Genomic DNA, 22,921 nt, shown 5'->3' with positions numbered 1-22,921 from the left:
GAAAAGTGGAGATTGGGGGGTATATAGCGTAAAGTGGGAGCCCATTATGGGTGTATCACCTTGTTGGGAGCTCTCAAGCCTAGCTATGGATGGGCTCGTGGACTCATGGGGAGGAACGGGTGCAATTTTGAGTTTCCACCAATGTGGAAAAGCGCTTGGACACTTTTTTTGGTCCCCGACCACTTGCCCCCATCCCGTTCCCTTGGTCAAAGGGTCACCGCCGACACCTCATTTTTTGCCCAACAAAGGCAAAAAATGAGCCAATTAAAAGGTGCCTACAAATGAAGCCTTGTTGATTGAGAGAGAGATAATATTTTTGGGGAATACAAGAAAAAGGATTCCCCATTTTAATAGCTGCAAAACCTGCACAACTTCCAGAGAGCTCATTTTTTAGCAAGAGAGAGAACACCCCCCGTTTCGAGTCGCCATAACTTCTTCATCTTTCATCTGTCTTTTGCCTATGCATACTCTACGTGCATCTCCATGAGATGAGCTTCAGCATGATGTCCTCAATTTCTTCTAATTTTGAGTGTGTCTCAGGCTCAAAGGGTTTTTCATTAATCTCTACAGGTGTTTACCATATTAGAGAAAATATGAACCCCAAAAGGGCCCTTTAGGGTCAAAGATGCTATTGGAATATACTCTCTAAACCAATGAGAATGGGCTTGTGGACACGGTCCCACCAATTTTTTGCTTTTTTTAAATGGCCATAACTTGAGTATTTTAACTTAAAATTTTTTGGCCAAAAGTGCATTTGAAGCGCATTGCTGAGCTCTTTTCATAGGTACGCTACATGATTAGGTTTTAAGGTATGTAGATATGGGCTATCCAAGCCCCCCTCCCCCCCTTTTATGTCTTATTTTTCTCTCAAATATGATTGGTTGCTCTTACACGGCCCCTTTGGGATTCACATTTTTCCTAATGCCACAGGTGTTTTCGGTAGTGTGTATCAAAATTGTACATCATGAGTTATGTACATCCGAAGGGGGTTGTCTCGACTTAAAAAGTGGTTGCAAATGCATGCGACAGGCAAGTGGGACAACTTGATAATCTACAATTAGAAATACTAAGATTTTAAATTTTTGGAGATAGCCAAAGTAATGGGCTCCGAGCCATTCTTTACGGCGTCGCATTTGGTAGCCGGAGCAGTGCTCCATGCTCCTGGGAATTTGGTCCTTAAATGAGGTTGTGGACTGAGAATTTCTTGTGGGGAAAGTAGGGAGTTAGAGAAGTGCGGCAGGAATGCTCCATTTGGAAATGGGATAATCCCATATAGGGGAGCTTGGGCTCAAAGCAAGGGGTATAAGAGGGGGAATAGGTGCCCGTTTGGGATGTATCAAAGGAGCAAGTAGCTTGTTGGATATGGGGGCTCGTGGACATTTGGAGGAGAAGGGGGCACCATTTTTTAGTTCCCACCTTCTGTCTACGTGCCTAGACATCTTTTTGGTCCCCCTGGACATTTGCTCCCACCCCCTCCCTTGGCCCAAAAGTCACTGGTTGCCCATTTCTTACCCAAATGAATCCAAAATTGGACCAATTAAATGAAGCCTTGCAAGAGAGCCTTGTTGGTTGAGGAGAGAGAAGAGATATATTGGGGATAAAAGATAAAAAGAGGCCCCATTTTATAGAGGCATTTCTCTGCAACACTTGCAAACTTTCTAGAGAGCTCATTTTTTAGCAAGAGAGAGTACACCCCCACTTCAAGTGGCCGTAACTCTCTCATCTTTTATTTGTTTTTAGCCTATGGATGCTCTACAGACATCTACTAGAGATGAACTACATCATTATGTCCTTAGTTTTTCCTAGTTCCAAGAGTGATTAATGCTAGGAGGGCTCTTCATAAATCTTTACAGGTGGTTTCGGTAGTGCAATAGTTCTTCCTCCCAACAGTGTGACTAGTGTAGACGCAAAAAGTAACAATGAAGCAGAGTACATGGCTCTTGAAGGTGGCTTGCACATCTGTTTATAGTTGAGAATTAAATGACTACAAATCAAAGGATATGCCTTGCTGGTTGTGAAGCAAGTATTGGGAGTATGGAAGAATAAGAATCCTAAACTTAAAAATTTATGCTTGAAGGTGAAATTGTTACTCAAAAAAATTTGAAGCATGGAGTGTGTAACATATTGAAAGGTCTCAAAAGGAAGAAGCTCATGATGTTGCTCAATAAATGATCACTTGTGTGTTTGTGCTAAAGGCAAATGCCCCTTTATATCATGGAAGGAAGTATTATAAAAAGGAGGTGGATTTTCTGTTGATAGGTGTTTTATCTGAAGGTCTACCATCCTCCAAAAAGTATGCTTTTATACAAAAATCTAGAAAGTAAAAAATACTTGATGATGTACTTTACATGAAAGGAAGTGATTTAGTATTGCGTCATGTGTCATGGAAAGAAGAAATTTACAAGATGAGCACAAAGCTAGTAGATCCTGCCAAAAAGCTTACTAACTAGCCTCATGTATATATGTGTACATAGTGCTTCGAGTCTTGGGAGTGACCATGGAAAAATTCATGTACAAAGGTTTGGTTTCTCTGGGCTTCGGTACTAGTTTTTTGGGTTGTTCGAGTCCCCAAAACATGGTTTTCAATAAGTATTTTTAGCCATGCTTCATAGTTTGTGAATCAAACTTGTAGATCATGAGTTATGTACATCCGAAGTGGATTGTCTCGACTTAAAAAGTGGTTGCAAATCCATGCGACAAAGGAAAGTGGGCCAACTTGATAATCTACAATTAGAAATAGTGAGATTTTAAATTTTTGGAGATAGCCAAAGTAATGGGATCCAAGCCATGCTTTACGGCATCGCATTTGGTGGCCGGAGCGGCGCACCATGCTCCTGGGAATTTGGTCCTGAAATGAGGTTGTGGGTTGAGAATTTCCTGTGGGGAAAGTAGGGAGTTGGAGAAGTGCAGCAGGAATGTTCCATGTGGCAATGGGATAATCCCACATAGGGGAGCTTGGGATTAAAGCAAGGGGTATAAGAGGGGGAATGGGTTCCCATTAGGGATGTATCAAAGGAGAAAGGAGCTTGGCTACGGCGGCTCATGGACATTTGGGGGAGAAGGGGGTGCCATTTTTGAGTTCGCACCTGCTGCCCAAGTGCCTTTCCATCAATTCAGTCCCTTGGACATTTGCTCCCACCCTCCCTTGGCCCAAAAGTCACCAATTGCCCATTTCTTACCCAAATAAAGCCAAAATTGGACCAATTACATGAAGCCTTTCAAGAGAGCTTTGTCGATTGAGGAGAGAGAAAAGATCTCTTGGGGATAAAAGATAAAAAGAGGCCCCATTTTACAGCTACATTTCTCTTCAACACCTGCAAACTTTCCATAGAGCTCATTTTTGAGCAAGAGAGAGTACACCCCCAACTTCGAGTTGCCATAACTCTCTCATCTTTTATCTATTTTTAGCCTATGGATGCTCTACGGCCATCTACTCAAGACAAGCTACATCATCATGTACTTGATTTATTCTCATTCCAAGTGTTCTTCATGCTAGGAGGGCTCTTCATAAATCTTTACAGGTCCTTATAAGAGGCAGTTTCGGCAATGCAATAGTTCTTCCTTCCTATGGTGTGACTCGTGCAAGGCTATAGAATTTCCTTATCATTTGCACACTAAGCATGTTAGCAGACTCACATGATACTCTTTGGAAATAGACAATCTTATGTATTTGATACAATGAATTTATTATTATCCCATTTTTCTTTCTCATTTTTTGATTCCATTTCAGATATCTTTCCTTCAGCTGTGGAGTGGCTACCTGTGGAAAGCCTAAGTGGGACATTCAAAGAAATGCATAAAGGGATTGGAAATTTTATGTATGCTAACAAGCCACCTTATTTTTACAAAACAATGGATTTGTTTGTTTATCAGGACTCTTATTTTTATGGCTCCCCTTTGAAGGACTCTTCTTTGCAGGGCTCTTACTTGTATGGCTGTATGTATGCTGACAAGCCACCTTCTTTTTACAAAACAATGGATTTGTTTGTCTATCGGGACTCTTATTTTTATGGCTCCCCTTTGAAGGACTCTTCTTGGTAGGGCTCTTATTTGTATGGCTCCTCTTTGAAGCACTCTTCTTTGTATGGATCTTTTTTACAAGGTTCTTTGCAGGGCTCTTCTTCTTATGATCCCTTTTCTTTGGATCAAAACCCTTTTAGGATCTAGCTTTCTTTGGTGGCAAAGGAGACACTGGGCCATCTGTACTTTGTGCCATAGAAGAGTTTGGATCATTTGGGTTTATTAATTAATCTTTCCAAAAACAATAGAAACAACCTTCTCTCTCACACATCTGACCCAAGACTCTAGATATTCATTCAAGTGCAGCAAATAGAAAATTAAAATAAAGAACATGAGTACATAGATAAGTTAAGAAGTCAAAACAAATCAATGGCACATGGGATGCACACTTACAGCGAGCGTAGTCATCCTGCACCTTGACTCAAGATATGTCCATGCATTGGCAAGCACCCTCCATCCACAAGATATTGAGTGTCTTTGTAAAGACACTTTTTTATTGTAGTACTTGAAAGCTTCTATATTATAATCCTTATTTGTGGTACTCAAGTGACCAATGATAAGGGAAAGGTGGTTTAGGATTCTCTTGGATTAAAGACCATTCTGTCTTGCTACTTGTTAGCGTTAATTTTGGTTTTTAATGATTTAGGTGTGTACTTGTCCTTGTATGTGTGTGTGTGTGTGTGTGTGTGTGTGTGTGTGAGAGAGAGAGAGAGAGAGAGAGAGAGAGAGAGAGAAAGAGAGAGAGGATTTTGATAACTTTGATAACCTAGTTTGAGTTGGGAAAGGAAATCCAAGAGGATCAAAGTGCAGACACTCGGGTTATATAATAGGGGTAAATGTAACTTGTAAACAATTGTGTGCATGGGTGGAAGAGAGAGTATGTAGGAAAATTGCATCCTCGCATTGTGATGAATGGCCCTTTCATGTACGTGTTATAATATTACATTCTATTTAGACATGCATACATGGGATAAATTGTTCACTGTTGCACCAATTAAACTTTTTCACATGACAGGGAATGCACTGGTTCAATTGTGCTGTTTGTTTTAGGTACACAAGCAACTCTCTAGGCATTGAATCTTGTTTTTGGAGCTTTGTTTTTAAATAATGTCTGTCATTGTTACTGGGAAAGAAGGCCTTGAAGCTATTCAAGAGAGGAGTATGTTCAATTCATCAAATGATGTACTTTAACAACCAGGTTGTGGCTTTTCAAGATGCCACGTATAGATACAAATTGGGAGATGAGTTTAGAATTCCATGGGCTCTACTCAGTGCATGTGTATTTAATCTACATCATGTGCGCCAAAAAAAAAAGTAATGAATGGTTTAGGTATAAATGACATGTGTATGCTGCATTGGAAAATTAAGGTCACTAACTTTTAGATAATCATTTGTTCAATTAAAGTGGGTGATATTGGCATTCAATTTTCTATGATGCAACTTAGAGTGTAGATGTTTCTCTCTATTCACTATGAGAGATCGTGGTGTTTACCGCGGGCCATTACTGCAAAACAAGAGAGAGGAATTCAAAATGAGGAGAGAGAATCATTTTGATGCAGAAGCGGCACTTTACCGCACATATTACCGCGCAAATATCCGCGATTATTGCCGCAAACATTACCGCTAAGACAGGCTAGACCCCCTTCCCCCTCCCTCTCCCGCGGGTTTCCATTTAAATCCAATACAACTCCTACACTCTCCAGAATGCTTGCTCACTTCACTTAATCTCTCTTTCACTCTAAAAATTCTATACATAAATCATTGAACTCACAACAAAACCATTACAAACACTATTCATAAGCACATAACGAAACATTTGCAAATTAATCATATACTACACCAAGTGAAAGAATGGAGAGTTTTTTTAATTCTCATCTTGTATAAGATCTCTACAAGCACTAGGATCCATATTTAGACCCATAGTATTCAAATCAATAAACAAATTTAGAGATTCTTCCTCCTCTCCATCACCTCCTGTAGAATCATCATCGCTTTCTCCCTCTTCCTCCTCCTCAAGATGACTATTTGCAAGGCTTGGCTGACCTTCTTCAACTTCTACTACATCTTCCTCTGCATCTTGTGGTGATGGTATGATGGGATCAATTACTCGCTCAATGTCTGTCTCTACAAAGATAGATCTACCCCGCGGCGTGACTGGAATGACATACCAAAGTCTTCTTTGAAATATACATGGCACATAAAAGACCTGTACGTCACACACTAAGAATAAGCTGATATACATAACTTAAATTTTTAATTTACGTTAATTGCACATAGCCTAAATTACCTACTTGCAACTACTAGGATACACCAAGTTGTCAGTTTTTCCCCGATGGAATTGGGTGGAATCCACCATAATGAGCCCATTTTCATGTCTTTTGACCTCACCCGCAAACCATCGACACTCAAAGAGGATTTTGTGAAAAGATCTGAAATCCACTTTGATTATTCTCTCTATAGTACCACAATATCTGACCTCATCTGTTGTTGTGTCAAAGTTTCCCATCACGCCACAATCATTAGTGGTCCGACGCTCATCTATCTTGCGGGTGCAAAAATGTCGGCCTTCGGACCAGGCCTTCGGACCAAATGGAGTTGAAAATGAGACCCTACAATCACAATGCATAAGAGGCTACATCGCATTTCATTAAGTGATTTGCATACATGCATACATAACATATACACACTCACCTTGCGCAAGCATCCTCGCGCATACTCCCATTCTTTAGGGCTTATTTGTTCTCCTTGTGCTTTGGCATTGGTCATGAAATTATGGATCCACTCTACTTGAATCAAGTCAAGATATTTTGCAAGCTCTTTAGGAAAAGGAGGTGCACGTCTACCTCCATGGGACCTCTTCCATGCATCTCTATCCCTTTCTCTAGCTGCGCAGGCTTCCAAGTACATATTGACCCATTTGGTCATGATAGTGGCATTGAGTAAAGAGTAGTTGTTGACTATGGCATGAAACTCTCTATCCATGACCAAGAGTGAGCCTTTTCCACTGGGAATGGTTGAGTGCTTCCTAGGATCCTCTTCTTCACTCCACAGACGAGGCAATGATGGATCCACTGTGATGAGATACTGTGAGACATACACAAATGCCTCTTGCACCACCCAACCTTCTGCCATGCTTGCTTGAAAACATTAAAACCACATATTTTTATTAGTAACTCCATAGCGTTTAAATGCTATCTATATTGTATTTATTTTGCATACCTCCAGTTGTGACCTCAATCTAACAAAATCCTTTAAAGTCTTCAAGAATCTCTCCAAGAAGAACATCCATCTAGAGTGAACCACCCTACAAATGGAAATCTCCTCAACAAGGTGAAGCAATAGGTGTATTTGGCTAACAAGGATTGTACATGGGAATGCATCCTCAATAGCACACACTGCCTCTACTGCTAGCTGATGGGCTACTGGTATGGCTTCTACTTCTATCTCCTTGGAGCTCACAAATCTACAAGGCAAACGTTATATAGTAGATGAAAAACAATTCCAAAGTTCATGCATGCACAACATGATATAGTACTTGAAAAAAACCCATTACCTCACAATCTCACACACTTTGAATATTGCAGCCTTCACCTTAGTGTCCCCATAACCACTAATAGTTATGGGAAGTACAAACTACAAGCAATAAAACATCTTAGTGAATGTCAACCTATATATAAGGACACATAGACACCACAAATTGTTCTACTCTTACCTGAAGGATTTTATGCCAATCATGGGATTTCAATCCATACAATTGAGTGGAGCCACCCTTTTTGGTTTTTGTGAAAGCACCTTTGAGTGACCGCATATATCCCATTGGAGTTCTGATGGATGCAATAACTTGCTTTGTCTGCTCTTGGTCTGCCTTTGACATTATCCAAGGTGCTTTTGGGAGAATCATCTTTCCCCGCTCCCCCATGCGGGGCGTGGCTGAAGGGGGGAGACATCTAATGGCTCTTAAATCTTCCCTAGCACCCAATGAATCCTTCTTGCCAATTATGTGATCCCATATAGCTTGCCCAACATTTTTGAATACATGCATAGGGTCCAATAAGTGCTGAATTTTCAACGAAGCCCAATAGGGGAGCGACAAGAAGATTGAGTACCTAGACATACCCTTTGGCAACCCATTGGGAGGCGGTGAGGTACCATGATGCTCCTCCCAATGCTTCGCCCAATCAGCCATGTTCCAATGGAACGGCTGCACTCCATTGATAGGGGGAGCATATCTACGATGTGAAGGAGGTAGGAAGCGATGGTTGTTGGGATAGATCACCTTCCCAAGAAGAGGAGGTCTCTCTGTCACAAGGGAAGGGCCACAAGTGGGACACGCACTATGTCCAGATGTTGCCAATCCTGCCAAGAGGTAAACAAACGTTACACATGAGACGATAAACCTAAAGCAAAGAGTACAATTAACATGTGCATACTTACCAAATACCTCTCCAAATCCTAGGTAATCATGCATGGTCCACATGAGGATGCACTTGATGACGGCATTGCGGTCTCGTGGTGGCCATGAAATGTCAATGACATCTATGCCTCTCCATAGTTCTTGAAGCTCATCAATAAGAGGCTGCAGATATACATCCATGTTTTTTACCTTGTGCTTTCCTGGAATGATAAGTGATAGTAAAATGTTTCCCTTTTTTGTTGCCTCCCAAGGCGGAATATTGTAGTTTACAACAACCACCGGCCAAGTGCTCCATGAAGTAGAGCGGTGCCCAAATGGATTCACTCCATCACTAGCTAACCCAATCCTCAAGTGACAAGGCTCATCCCTGAACTCTGGCCATGTGTCCTCTATGTTCTTCCATGCTGGTGAGACAGTTGGCACTCTCATAATACCATCTGTGGAGCGGTTTTTTGCATGCCAACTCAAAAGCTCGCTCATACCCTTCGATCTAAACATGTGTTGGATGCGAGGGATGAGTGGAAAATGCCTCAAAACTTTACGTGGAATTTTTTTGCTCTGCATTCCTTCTTTGAACCTAGGCTCCCCGCACGATAGACATGTGTCACAATCGGCATGCTCATTACGAAAGAGCACACAATCGTTCTCACAAGCATGAATGCGATCATAATCCATCCCTAATGCAGTCACCACTTCGTGGGCTTTTCGTCTGTTCTCTGGCATGTGATTGCCAGCTGGCAGCATCTTTCCTAGCAACCTATCACAAGAAGAAAGTACATTAGAAGCTAATTTATGCACTCCACAAGCATCCTTCACAATCTTTAAACATACCTCAAAAGTGCGTCGACACTAGCATTGTTCCATCCAAACATCCCCTGAAGGTTAAGGACTTCGAGAGAAGCCCTTAAAATGGAGTAAGAGCATCTATCATATAGTGCGGTGTGTGCCGAATCGAGTAGCTCACTCCTCGTTCGCTCGGAAGCTTCTTCGCATACACACTCTGGTCCATGCTCCTCCTCTCGTGCAAAGAGATCCTCAACCATTCTATGCAAATGGTCGTCTTTTGCATCCACGTAAGGAGATGGGATGTGGTCACTCGGATAAGAGGGAGCAGCAGTACTTGGCTGATTTGATGTGCTTCCTCCCTCTCTAATGGATTCCTAGCGCATGCGCTCTCCCACCCTCCTTTCCCCTCCTCCACCAACCACACGCCAATGTGGGGTGACGTCAATAGCCGCAACAATTCGTGGATCGTTTGTTTCCATCCGTGCACGCTTGCGAGGATCGTCCCATAGTCCATAATCTTCTACATGGCTCAAGCATATCCATCGAAGTCGAGCAATGGCGCATTTGCACCGCACGCATGGGCATGGTAATCGCTCGGCCAACCACCGTGATCTATCCGGTTTAGTGGACGGGCCAAAATCATCCCAAGCAACCTACATTAATAAATTACATACACTAATTAAAATCAAATTACCAAAGAATGTTAATAAAATATCAGTAAAAAGTAAAAATTAACCATTTAGGTAAAAATGTCAATTTCAAAGTACTAGAAATACTTTCATTTTATATATATTTTATAAAAAACATAGTACCAATAGATTGTGAGGATCAATAGTAATAATGTCAGAACGTGGCCATCTGTTTATTTGGCCCGAATTTGCGCCGCGGTAATATACGTGGTAATGTTTGCGGTAAGAGACGCGGTAATGCTCGCGGTAATAGGAGCAAAAAATCAAATTTCAAATTTTTTTATAAATAGGGGCACCCGCGTGCCCCGCGAAGTTCAAAGCCCTAAAAATCGAATTTCATCGTCTTTTCCATAGAAGCCGAGAGCGCGAACCTCACAACCTTGAGCTCTACCTCCATCTCTACTCTTCTACTCTCCATCATCTCTACTCTTCCACTCTCCTACCCTCTCCCAACAAGCGCTTCAATTCCATGTAAGTTTTGTTGTTATGTTTTTTTATTTTTTCACACGCATACACACATGCATACACTCATACACGCGCATGCACACACATGCATACACATGCATACACACACATGCATACACATGCATACACACACACTAATTAGTGCATGTGTTTTTTACACACACTAATTAGTGTGTGGATTATTCTAATGCACACACTAATTAGTGTAAGTAAAGACACACCAAAACTTAAATTTGTTAATTATTAGTTACTTGGAAAATCTAAACTTGTTAGATTTTATTACTTGCATAACCTAATATGTTAAATTTTGGATTGGCCATGCACACACTAATTAGTGTGTGATTAGTGTGTGCATTGACCAATGTGATTGGTCAATGCACACACTAATTAGTGTGTGCATTGGCCAATGTGATTGGTCAATGCACACACTAATTAGTGCTCATTAACACACATTAATTTGTGTGTGATTAGTGTGTGCATTGACCAATGTGATTGGTCAATGTACACACTAATTAGTGTGCTATTAGTGTGTGCATTGGCCAATGTGATTGGTCAATGCACACATTAATTCGTTTTGGATTAGTGTGTGCATTGGTCAATTGGATTGGCCAATACACACATTATTTAGTGTATGTGATTAGTGTGTGCATTGGCCAATGTGATTGGTCAATACACACACTATTTAGTGTGTGATTAGTGTGTTCATTGATCAATGGAATTGGCCAATGCACACACTAATTAGTGTGTGATTAGTCCAATTACACAAGCCAATGCACACACTAATTAGTGTATGTTAACACACACTAATTAGTGTGTGCACAATCTAATGCACACACTAATTAGTGTGTGCACAATCTAATGCACACACTAATTAGTGTATGTTAAAACACACTAATTAGTGTTTGCACAAGCCAATTACACAAGCCAATGCACACACTAATTAGTGTATGTTAACACACACTAATTAGTGTGTGCACAAGCCAATGCACACACTAATTAGTGTATGTTAACACACACTAATTAGTGTGTGCACAAGCCAATAAAACAAGCCAATTATTCACGCCAATGCATACACTAATTAGTGTGTGCACAAACTAATGCACACACTAATTAGTGTGTGTTAAAACACACTTAGTGTGTGCACAAGCCAATTACACAAGCCAATGCACACACTAATTAGTGTGTGTTAACACACACTAATTAGTGTGTGCACAAGCCAATGCACACACTAATTAGTGTATGTTAACACACACTAATTAGTGTGTGCACAAGCCAATTAAACAATCTAACACTAAAACACACACTAACTATGTTAAATTAAACAACAATCAACACAAAAACAGAAACATACCTCCATGATTAAGTCGTAGGTGACGTATTAGGCCCCAATGACCGTCCAAGTGATCACGCAATCGATCACACTAATCATAAACACAATAATCTCTTACTAGTCAATACACACACTAATATCTTATTAGTCAATACACACACTAATATCTTATTAGCACTCAAGGCTTTGCAAGACTCTTTTATAGGTTGTAGACACACATTGGATTCTTTCCACATTGGATTCTTTCAACATTGGATACTATAGAGAATCCAATGTTAAAAAATCCAATGTTTGAAAAAAATCAATGTGTAAATTTTTAATTATATATTCAAATTTTATACCCTAGTTTAATCTTTGTCGTAATAAATGCAGACCATGTCTTCTTCTTCCACACCACGCTTTCGCAGCATTGAGGATTTCATGGCAGACGGGATGTCATATCCCGACGCTCTCTCTGCCTATCATTCACAGTCGTCGCCTCAGCAGTCATCATCAGGGTTCGGCTGGTTTCGAGACGCTCTAGGTGGGTCCACTGCCGTACCTATGATCGATCCAGATGTGGAGAGGGCATTGCGTCTTCGGGCTGAGTGGTTAGGTTCACAGCAGACCCTTACACAGCGCTATTCACCAACGCAACTAGTAGATTTTGGATTATCAGAGGTCTCTACTCCGACTGGTGGCACTCCATACCTGCAGAGTTTTCCAGCTACAGCTCCAGGTTCAACTTTTCCTTCACAGGGTCCAATGCCCCAAGGTCCTACGCCGTTGGGTGCGACGCCATAGGGTCCGACGCCACGGGCATCCACCTATCCCACCTTCTGTCCCAGATTCACATCGACGCTCCGCTAGCAGTCAACGTCAGGACAGCTCGCACGCTAGCGCCGGTCGATCTTGACGAGGGAGCGGAGCTAGTTGTTGTTTTTTTTTTGGGGGGGGGGGGGGGGGGGGGGGGAAGTACTACAGATTCTCCTCCGCAGTCACCGCTCCCTCCTCCAGCAAAAGATGAGGACCATGGCATGCCTTCACCAGATGCTCGCGGGTTATACTACCAGGTTCATAGAGGAGGTATGGTGGATCTCGGGACAGCATAGGGCAGGAGATTCCGCACACACGTCAACCAATTAATCTACTCCACATATATCAATTGTTTTCTCAAATTTGATCAGCAAGATCCCTACAACCTCACATATATAGAGACAACCATGCACATGTGTTTCCCCAACCCTGAGGGGCAACAATTCTCAAGGCAATGGTTGCAAGAGCATGTCAAAACATTTCTGAAGAACAAAAAATCTAGTGTGAGGAGAGCGGCAAAGAAGACAATGGAGTCTCCAGAGCATAGCTATCGGCCAGGAAATGTCCATGATGTGGAGTACTGGGAGACCGCTATGGGCGAGAAAGAGGACGAAAGGGCAACCAGTGCGAGGATGTATACACGTCAAGTTGAGGCCAGATCCCATCAGACTCCTACGCATTATGGTTCGGGAGGAAAAACGGCTTGGAAAGACAAATATGTAAGTAAAAATATTAGTTTTATTGTAAAAAATCTAATGTTTTTCATTTAATTAATTGGTTGCTATTTTTTGTCAGTATAACATTACCATGAGTCGCCCGACCAGAGAAGTGCAGAGATATAGAGAGAACCATACCGAGTATCAAACTTGGTGTTGGTTGTTTGAAAATCAAATGATCTCTCGAGAGGAGTTCAAAAATGCAACATGTAAGTTTAATCTTATCTAAATAATCAAATTGTTGATTTTATATCAAATATTAAATAACAAAGTGTTAATTGTTTCTTTTTTATGGTTTTGCAGAGTCAAGGAGTTCCACGTGAAATGCCGCCAACTCCCCCATGAGCATCCTCTATTTTGTATACGCGGGCCCCGTTTGCCTTATCCCACATGACCATACTCTATTTTGTACATGCGCGCTTTTTTTGCCCTTTATTTAAATGCAATACCTATCATTTTTTGGCTCAATACCTCCCCCAATTGTAATTCCACTTATGTAAATGAAATTATCAATCTTTTTTTGGCTCAATGTATTGTCCAATTGTGATATTTTGTTGTAATTAATAATAATTTTGTAAAATAACTAAAATAAATAAAAAAGTAGATGACCTTTTGGATGGTCCTACAAAGGACAATCCAAACGGTCATCTGTTTTTTTATAATAAATCCCTTCGTGGTAATGCTCGCGATAAGCCTGACGCGGTAATATGTGCGGGTACTGTTGCAGCAAAGCACGCGGTAAAATATTGCCGCATCCATTACCGCATCAGTAATCGCTAGACCATTATCGCCAGCTTTGCCGCAGTATTTGCCGCGTACGGGAATTTTTATATTTCAAGTTTGTTTGTTTTTTTGCGGTAATGTGAGCGATAATACCGCGCATATGTTGTAGTGATTGGGGAAGCCAGAAACACGGCAATTTTTGATGGTAGCTCTAATGGTCACACTTTGCCTTGGACCTAGAATGCTAGAAGAATAGACATCATTGTCATTTTTCATTCAGACGCAGATGCAAGAGTCTATGTAGAAAATGTAAAATTATATACAAGATAATATAGATACAAAGAGATTTCTACCAAGAGAGAGAGAGTATAATATAAAAAATCCCTCAATTATGAACCATATTTTGGGTTTTTGAATTTTAAAATTACAAGTACAATTGTCAATTATAATCATTTAATTCATCTATTTGGAACTACAAACCACCGGGGGGGGGACAGATGAGACACTCCTAGCTTTGTGAAGGGAAAAAAACCTATACATGTCAACCAACCATTACCGATTGTTAGTAAGAACTCACCCTTAGTAAATGGGTGACATGCATCCGAGCGGCTTTTCCCACTTGTTATCGCTGTCACGCATCACTAAAACTCTCTCATACTCTCCCTCATTTTAAATACGTGTTTTTTGTATTAAAAGAAATGGCTTTCATAGGCAGAGATTTGCGAATATTATGTTCATGCATAATGGTGGGTAAAGGGTGCACATTCTTTACATATGATGATTGGTTAATATAATTATTGGCCTGATTCGGGCTACAAACTTCTAGGAAAACCAGCTAACACTATGAAAATCTCTAAGTGTTTACCGTGTTTTGTAGAGAGAAGGTCCAAACTCAGCTAAACAAGGAAGAGAGAGGAGGGCGGGGGGGTGGGGGGGGGGAGGGGAGAGATGTTCTATTTAAAATTTTACCGCAAACGTTTCCGCATTTATTATCGTGTTTATTACCTCAGATTTTATCGAGTATATTACCGTGTTTTTTTTGGCAAAAAAATTTAGCGCCTAGACTTTCAAATTTTGGCTTAAACATCCCCCCCCCCCCTTCAAATTCTGGTGTTTCCCTCCTCTCAATAAAAATTACAAAATATTGTATGAAATTTTCAAATTTAAAAAGAAAAGAGCAAGAGGGATAGAGAGAGAGAGAGAGAGGGGGGGGGGGGGGGGGGGGGGGGGGGGGGGGGGAGGTGATAATAAGATTACACTTGGTTACAACTAAAATAATCACGGTCACTTGATTAACATAATTGAACATGCTCACAAAATTACAGAGAGGAAGACGGGGAAGAGATAGATGAATGGATTACACGACCAAAACACTTCACAACTACAAAATATTTATGAATTATCTTCCAAAAGATCTCTACATGAGGCATCATCCAATTCTAAGCCCATGGCTCCTAAATCAATAAAGATAGAAACGAAATTATCATTTGTGGATGCGTTGGCTTCATTATCTTTGAATTCGTCATCCTCCATCTCATCATCTTCATCATCATGACAATCATCCTCGCTAAGACTGGCCGCCGCCGGGCTTAATTCATTGACCTCCCTCTCCTCTGTCTCCACCTCATCCAAAGCCGGAGGTAGACGAGGATCGAAGATTGTCTCCACTTCATTAGTGGAAAAAATGGTTGTCCCCCGAGGTGTTACGAGAATTACAAACCAAAGTTTTGGTTGGTGGATTACTGGGATATATATGACCTATAAAAGAGAAGCTCAAAGTGAGTAACATTGGTATAGATAATGCTACAAGCAAATAAGAATAAAAATGATGCATGCCACTCACCCTCTCACAATTGTGCGGTAAAACTAAATTGTCATTCCTCCCTATGTGATGCACATTAGAGTCAACCATGTAGAGGCCATTCTCATGTCGTCTAAACACATTTGCAAACCACTTGCGCTCGAAGATGAAGCTATAAAAGGTTCTAAAAATAACCTTTAGTATCCTTTCAATAGTTTCGCAGTACCTGGCTTCATCACCGTGTGTGTCAAAGTTGCCCATGATGGCACAATCCATGGTGGTCCTACGCTCATCAATGTGGCGGGTACAAAAGTGACGACCCTTTGACCACATAGAGTTAAAGGAAAGGCACTACAAAATAGGAAAATATCTTTTATCAAATACAAATTAAAGATAACACAAAAAAAAATTTACAATACGGTTTAGGTATATGAGTACTCTACCTTTGGTACGCAACCTCGTGTATACTCCCATTCTTTGTTGCTGATGTCTTCTACGTGCGCTTTTGCTTTGGTCATTCTCTCATGAATCCACTCCGTTCTAATGAGATCTGAGGAACATGCAAGGTGTCTAGGCATTTGGGGTGCCCTCCTTCCTCCATGTGCTTGTTTCCATGCTTCTCTCTCTTGAAAATGCCTTGCCTTTTCCACTGTCACAAGTCCACCTACTTGGTCATAATCTTTGCATTAAGAATACAAAAGTTATTGACCACTCGAGATAGATTCATATCCATGTTAAGTAGTTTTCCCTTTCCACTTGGCAAGTGTGAAGTCATCCTTGCATCTTCTTCGTCTGACCACATGCGAGGCATTGAAGGATCAACTTGTGCCAAATACTCTAATATGTTCTTGCTCCATCCACCCTTCGGCCATACATGCCTCTGGTTGAGATCGTAGCCACACAAAATCTTTAAGAGTCTTTAAAAACCTCTCTAAGAAGAACATCCATAGTGCATGCACTACTCCAGAGTCCACATATAGCGATCTCCTCCACTACGTAAACCAAGAGGTGAATTTGACTAAGAAGGACCAATTGACAAAATGCATCCTCAATGGCACACACAGTTTCTTTTGCAAGTGTTTGAGCAGCAGGGATAGCATCTATCTCAATTTTCTTAGAGCTCACAAATCTGCAAGAAAACACACAAAGATACATTAAGTTCTTGTTTGAAATTATCATGTACATAAGAAAGGTGTAGTTGAGTGGAGTCTTGTGGTGTACCTTACTAGCTCTCCAAGTTTGAAAATAGCATCCCTGACTTTCTTGTCTGGACATATACACATACTCACCGGAAGAATGGACTACACTGTAAAATAGGGGAAGGGAAAGTGAGAGAAATTCATACACACAAACTATAGATAGAATAGGGATAAGGACATTACCTAAATCATCTTGTGTCAATCATGGTACTTCAACCCATACAATTGAACGCTTCCACCCTTCTTCGCTTTTGTGAAAGGTCCCTTTAGCGACCTCACGTATTCTGTTGGTGTGCGAATAGAAGTAATGGTACCCTTCACTTTGTCTAATTATTCTTTGGTTAGCATCCATGGTGCTTTAGGAAGCACAATCTTTCCATTTGGGGCACGGTGTGGAGTAGCTAAGGTGGGGAGACATTTCAAAAGCCTCAAATCCTCCCTCACACCCAAAGAGTCCTTCTTGCCAACAATGTGGTCCCATAGTGTTTACATTCTTGAATATGTACATGGGATCCAAGAGGTGTTGTATTTTTAAGTCCTTCCAATATGGAATCCTTAAAAATATGGAATACCTTGACATACCTTTTGGTGGAGGACACAAAGCCAGATTGTTGTTGTGGTGCTCTTCCCAAATGGTTGCCCAATCTGCCATCGTGAGCTTCAGAGGGGTCTTCCCTTTTGTTGGAGCCTTGTGCTTGCTATGCCCTTGGGGTAAGAAACGATGGTTGTTTGGATAGATTATCTTGTACAAGGCATCGGGCCTCTCTCTCACCAATGATGACCCGCAAGTAGGACATGCAATATGCCCCAATGTGGACAACCGTGCATACATATCATATCGCTAGAGAGAGGAGTGAACTAAGGGGAGAGAGAGGAAAAGGGGGTTACCAGAAATCTTGCCAAGCCCATGATAGTTGTGCATAGTCCACATAAGGATTCCCCTTACAATGGCTTCTCTCCCCCCATTTGCAACAAGTGAGACATCGACAATAGGAATGCCTCTCCATAACTCCTCAATGAGGGGCTCGAGGTATACGCCAATATTTGACACTTTGTACTTCCCTGCTGGCACAAGAAAGGAAAGAAGTATACTTCCCTTCTTGGTTGTCTCCCATGGTGGAATATTGTAGTTGACAATCACCACAGGCCAAGTGCTCCATGAAGTAGACTTAGTGTCGAAGGGGTTGACACCATCACTTGCTAAGCCAAGCCTCAAGTGTTGTGGCTCCAACCCAAACTCTGGCCGTTGAGTTTTGATGTGCTTCCATGCAAGTGAATTGGTAGGGACACACATCATTCCATCATTTGAGCGGCGATTGGCGTGCCATGCAAGACGCTCCATGGTAGATCTGCTTTAAAACATGTGTTGAATGCAAGGAATTAATGGGCAATGTCTCAATACCTTGCAAGGTAGGTGCGCCCTGTTCACTCCAGTCTTGTATCATGCCTCCTAGTACATGAAAGAGAGACAGAGAGAGAGAGGGAAAATAGAGAGAGATAGAAATAAAGAAAAAAGAGAGAAAGAGAGATAGAGGTAGAGAGAAAAAGAGAGATAGAGGGAGAGATGGAGATAGAGGAAAGAGGAAAGATGGGCGAGGAGAGAGGGAGAGATAGAGATAGAGAAAGAGAGAGGGAAACAGGGAAAGAGAGAGAGAGGGGGGGGGGGGGGGGGAAGAGAGGAAAGATGAAAGAGGGAGAGAGAGAAAGAGAGAAAGAGGTAGAGAGAGAGAGAGATAGATAAATAGATAGATTTTATTATCATCCTCGGAGGTCAAATATGACCTATGGGACCAAAGTTACATGTGATGTAGTATGTGTATGGCTGATGAGTGACTCTTGATGCTCCAAAACTGTGGTGACGAGAGTCGCAATGGAGAGCCCACACTTTGCCTGGGAGAGGAAAGTGTGTAAGTCTAAGTTATGGCTGAAAATGTGAGACAAGCAAGTTTGGATTTGACCAAAAGTTGAGCACTCTAGTAGTGTGTGGTACTCAGACTCTCAAACTTGCTGTGAGCATAATGTGCACAGTCGATTTAACTCTTCTCCATTGCCCCAATGCCCTATCTCGCATCGAAGGAAATGGGAGCTAAGCCGAATGGCTGTGATAGTGCGTATCGCCGACAAGGGGATAGGCTCAAGCATGTAAGTGTGAGTACGGTTTCCTCTTTAAGTGAAGAACATGGTTTTGTAGTTGGGGGCAATCTGGGTGGTGTTATGAATGAAGCATGACCCACTGGATTTCTCCCAAGTCGTAATACATTGGCGTTGTAGAAAAGCTTCATTCACTTGGGAGTCAATTGAAGCATCATGTAGCAAGTGTAATGCATCCCATCTCCCAAACCACTTCTTTATGTCTTACATCCATCCCGTGTCTTGCTTTTATGCGTCTTTTGAACTTTTTTTCTTGCTTCCCATGCAATTGTAGAAAGTTGATGTGAGGGGTTTTGACGCATCTTTATCATGTACTCCACAACCCTTTCCATGGCCATAACCTCAATTGGAAGACATCCTGACTCAAGAAGTAGGAGCATATATGGTGTTTGTGTCTTCACTTGGAGAAAGTTTGTAAGAAAACGCTTTTGGACATTCTCAAACTCTTTCCAAGTAGACTTTGAGATGCTCCTGCCCCACACTTTAACTCCATAAAGAAGAACCGGTGTCACCAATGCATCAAAAAGATATTTCTTGAGAACCCAACACTTGATGTTTCCCGCATTACACATGTTCTCAAATGCATAATATATGCTCTCTTTCCTGCTTCCAAATGACACATAGCACATTCATGCCGCTTGTGATTGGACGGAACCTCAAGGCCATGGTACTTAAGGCTCTCAAAAACTTCAAGTGTCTCATTGTTGCACACAATGCATGGCTTCTCCTTATGGTTGGTTTTCACAAGCATAACCTTTGTTTTGGATTCATTCACAATCAGCCTACTATGCAAGCAAAAGTTCTCAAGGACAACCATAAGCTTTTGTGCATCTTCTAAAGTGTGTGCTAGAAGCACTACATCATCCGCATACAACAAAAACGTGATTACCGCATTGCAAATAGTGACCTTGTCAATGCCTTCTTCTTGCATAAAGTCAAGTACCATTTGTTCCAATTGATCGATGCATAGACCAAAGAGAGTTGGTGACAATGGACATCCTTGTTTAACCCCAATAGTGCTTACAAAAATTTCTAAAATTTCTCTTCCCATGCGCAATTGACAAATCACCTTCTCATAGATTCGAGAAACTGCAAGCATAAACTCACTTGGCACTTGGAGTTCTTCCATCCTTCTCCACAAATTGTTATGTGGAATCATATCAAAGGCTTTCTTAAAGTCCACAAAACAACAATACAATCGCTTGCCTTTCAACAGACTTTCCTCCATGAGAACACGAAGAGTGACAAGATGATCAATGGTGCTATGGCATTGACAAAAACCCGTTTTTCCCTTTGAACACTTGTCATTCTTTTGAGCCCAATCACTCAATTTCATCTCCATTATGCATCCAAAAAACTTTGCCATAAGAGACCCAATCATTATAGTCCAGTAGTTGTTTACATTCTTTACATCCCCTCTTTTATGCAAAGGCTTAACCCAATTAGTACTCCAATCATAAGGCATACCATGTTGAAGTGCAAGGTTGAACATATCACACATCCACTCATGGGTAAAATCTCCCGTCCATTTGATCATCTCTGGCTTGATACCTTGAAGATCTCCCGCTTTGCGAGTGGCCAACTTTTCAAGCCCACCGCATACATCCTCAATAGTAAAAAAAGAGGGCATACATGGGAGTGAATCATAAAATGGTATTTTTTTAGCATTTGCTTTCTCATATAATTGCCTACAATGTGTGTACATATCCACAAGACTCAAGTTATTACCAAAATTCTCAACCTGCTTGTCCCACAAGTTTCTCCAAAATCTTCCACATGCATGTGTCTTTTCTTGGACTTGAAAAAGTTGTTGCTCTACTTCCCATCTTCTTCTCTTATTTTGAATCGATGCCTTGTATGCATACAAATGACTTTGATAGTTGTCTTTGTCCATAGTTGCATCAAGCTATATCAAGGACTTTTGAGAATCTTGACATTCTTTATCAAACCACCTTTTGCGTGATCTATCTTTGTTGATATCATGGAGATGCTTTATAGCAAAGCATTCTTTGGCACAAGAACAAATAACTTTCTTAAAAACTTCCCATTTAGTTTCCAAGGGTGCATCATATTGAAGCTTCTTCAACCATAATTTTTTCTCAACCAATACAATGTACATTGGTGCCCATTTGAAATTCATACATAGTGATAATTTCTCTTTGCTTTGGATGAGATTATCATGCTTAGTTGCTTCTCCACATGAAAGGTCAATACATAAGGTGCGATGGTCACATTCTGGGGTCCATTGGCCAAACATAAAACTCTTTATGCGATACATGATGGCTTCGAAGATTAGCATATAGTCAATCACACTATCCCCATTATGTCTCCTACATGTAAATCCATTGGTTCCACTTCACAAAGATACACCATTGGCAATGAGCATACCCGTGCTATTACATATGTGTAAAAGTAACTTTCCATAGTGATCCGGCTCTTTCTCATCCATCGAAGAACGATCATACAAGTGAACTTCCTCCAACTCCCTTGAAATGTATGGCATATCAAATTGTTGAGTATCATGTTGCAATGTTTTTATGTGAGCATTCATATCCCCAAATACAATAACATCACCTTCACCTTTGAAACAAGCAATGTACTCTTCTAAATAAAAAAATGGATGATCTCTATCCATGCAAGCATAAGAGGGGGAATCATGATGAGGAATGTAGCAACCGACTATAATAATGGGTGCTCTTTTTGGTGTCATAATTTTCAGCCATACATAACATTTATACTTGTCATCTTTCACAATTGATACAAAATCTTCCAATCCTTTCTTAACCATACATGCTACCTTTTCTTGTCCTCTTCGTTGCTTAAGATTCGTTGACCACATCAATAAATGTACATTGTAATTCTCTAAGTCGTTAATCCTTTGTGTATCATGCTCACAAGTTTCAACAAGAAGTACAACATCGGCTTTACTTGCTCGTTCATCAATGCCAACCCCCACATTCCATGCGTATCCATTACAATTCCAAAAGCATATTTTCAATTGTAACTTGGTCTCATAGGTCACGCCGTCCCTATTTGCTCGAGGGATTTGCCTCCTCCTTGGGCACATTTTCTTCACGAGAGATCTCCTTGTTTTTCTTTTTCTTTTTCTCATATGCCTTGCGGCACATATTTTGTTGCTTAATAGTGCGATCTTCACATATAAAACATTTTGTATCCCTCAAATAGATCCAACTATTATCAAGGATAATCTTTCGCTTGGTCTCATCCGGCATGGTGCATACAATTGGCCGTTCTCCCGAGTGAGGAGCTCCTTGCTTCCCCACTCTATGTGCTCCATAGACCATAGAGTAGAGGGCTTTGTGCTCTTTGATTGAGGCTATAGATCACCCAAATCGGAGTTCGGATTAAGAAGTTATGATCAAAAGAGTGAACTATTGTCTACTAGGTCAAAAAACGGCTACATTTTTTGGTAGAGAGAGAGAGAGAGAGAGAGAGAGAGAGAGAGAGAGAGAGAGAGAGAGAGAGAGAGAGGAAAGAGAGATAGAGATAGATAGAGAGAGAGAGAGAGAGAGAGAGAGAGAGAAAGAGAGATAGAGGTAGAGAGAAAGAGAGAAATAGAGGGAGAGAAAGAGGGAGAGAGAGAGAGAGGGGGGGGGGGGAAGAGAGGGAGAGATAGAGAGAGGTAGATATAGAGGAAAAGAGAGAGTTATGAGCATGATACATGATAGATCAAGGATCCTATGAAACATCTTGATGGATTTAGTAAGCGTGTGTACCATATATTCTTTAACCATCTTTAGCTCGTGAAAGCCTTGAGTAGTTTATTTAGCCTATGTGAATGTCTCTACTGCAGAAGAAGATAGCTAGACCA

Source organism: Adiantum capillus-veneris, chromosome 6 (genome assembly GCF_014529385.1).
Source record: "Adiantum capillus-veneris isolate H3 chromosome 6, ASM1452938v2, whole genome shotgun sequence".
Taxonomy (NCBI): domain Eukaryota; kingdom Viridiplantae; phylum Streptophyta; class Polypodiopsida; order Polypodiales; family Pteridaceae; genus Adiantum; species Adiantum capillus-veneris.
This window is presented reverse-complemented; position numbering follows the sequence as displayed.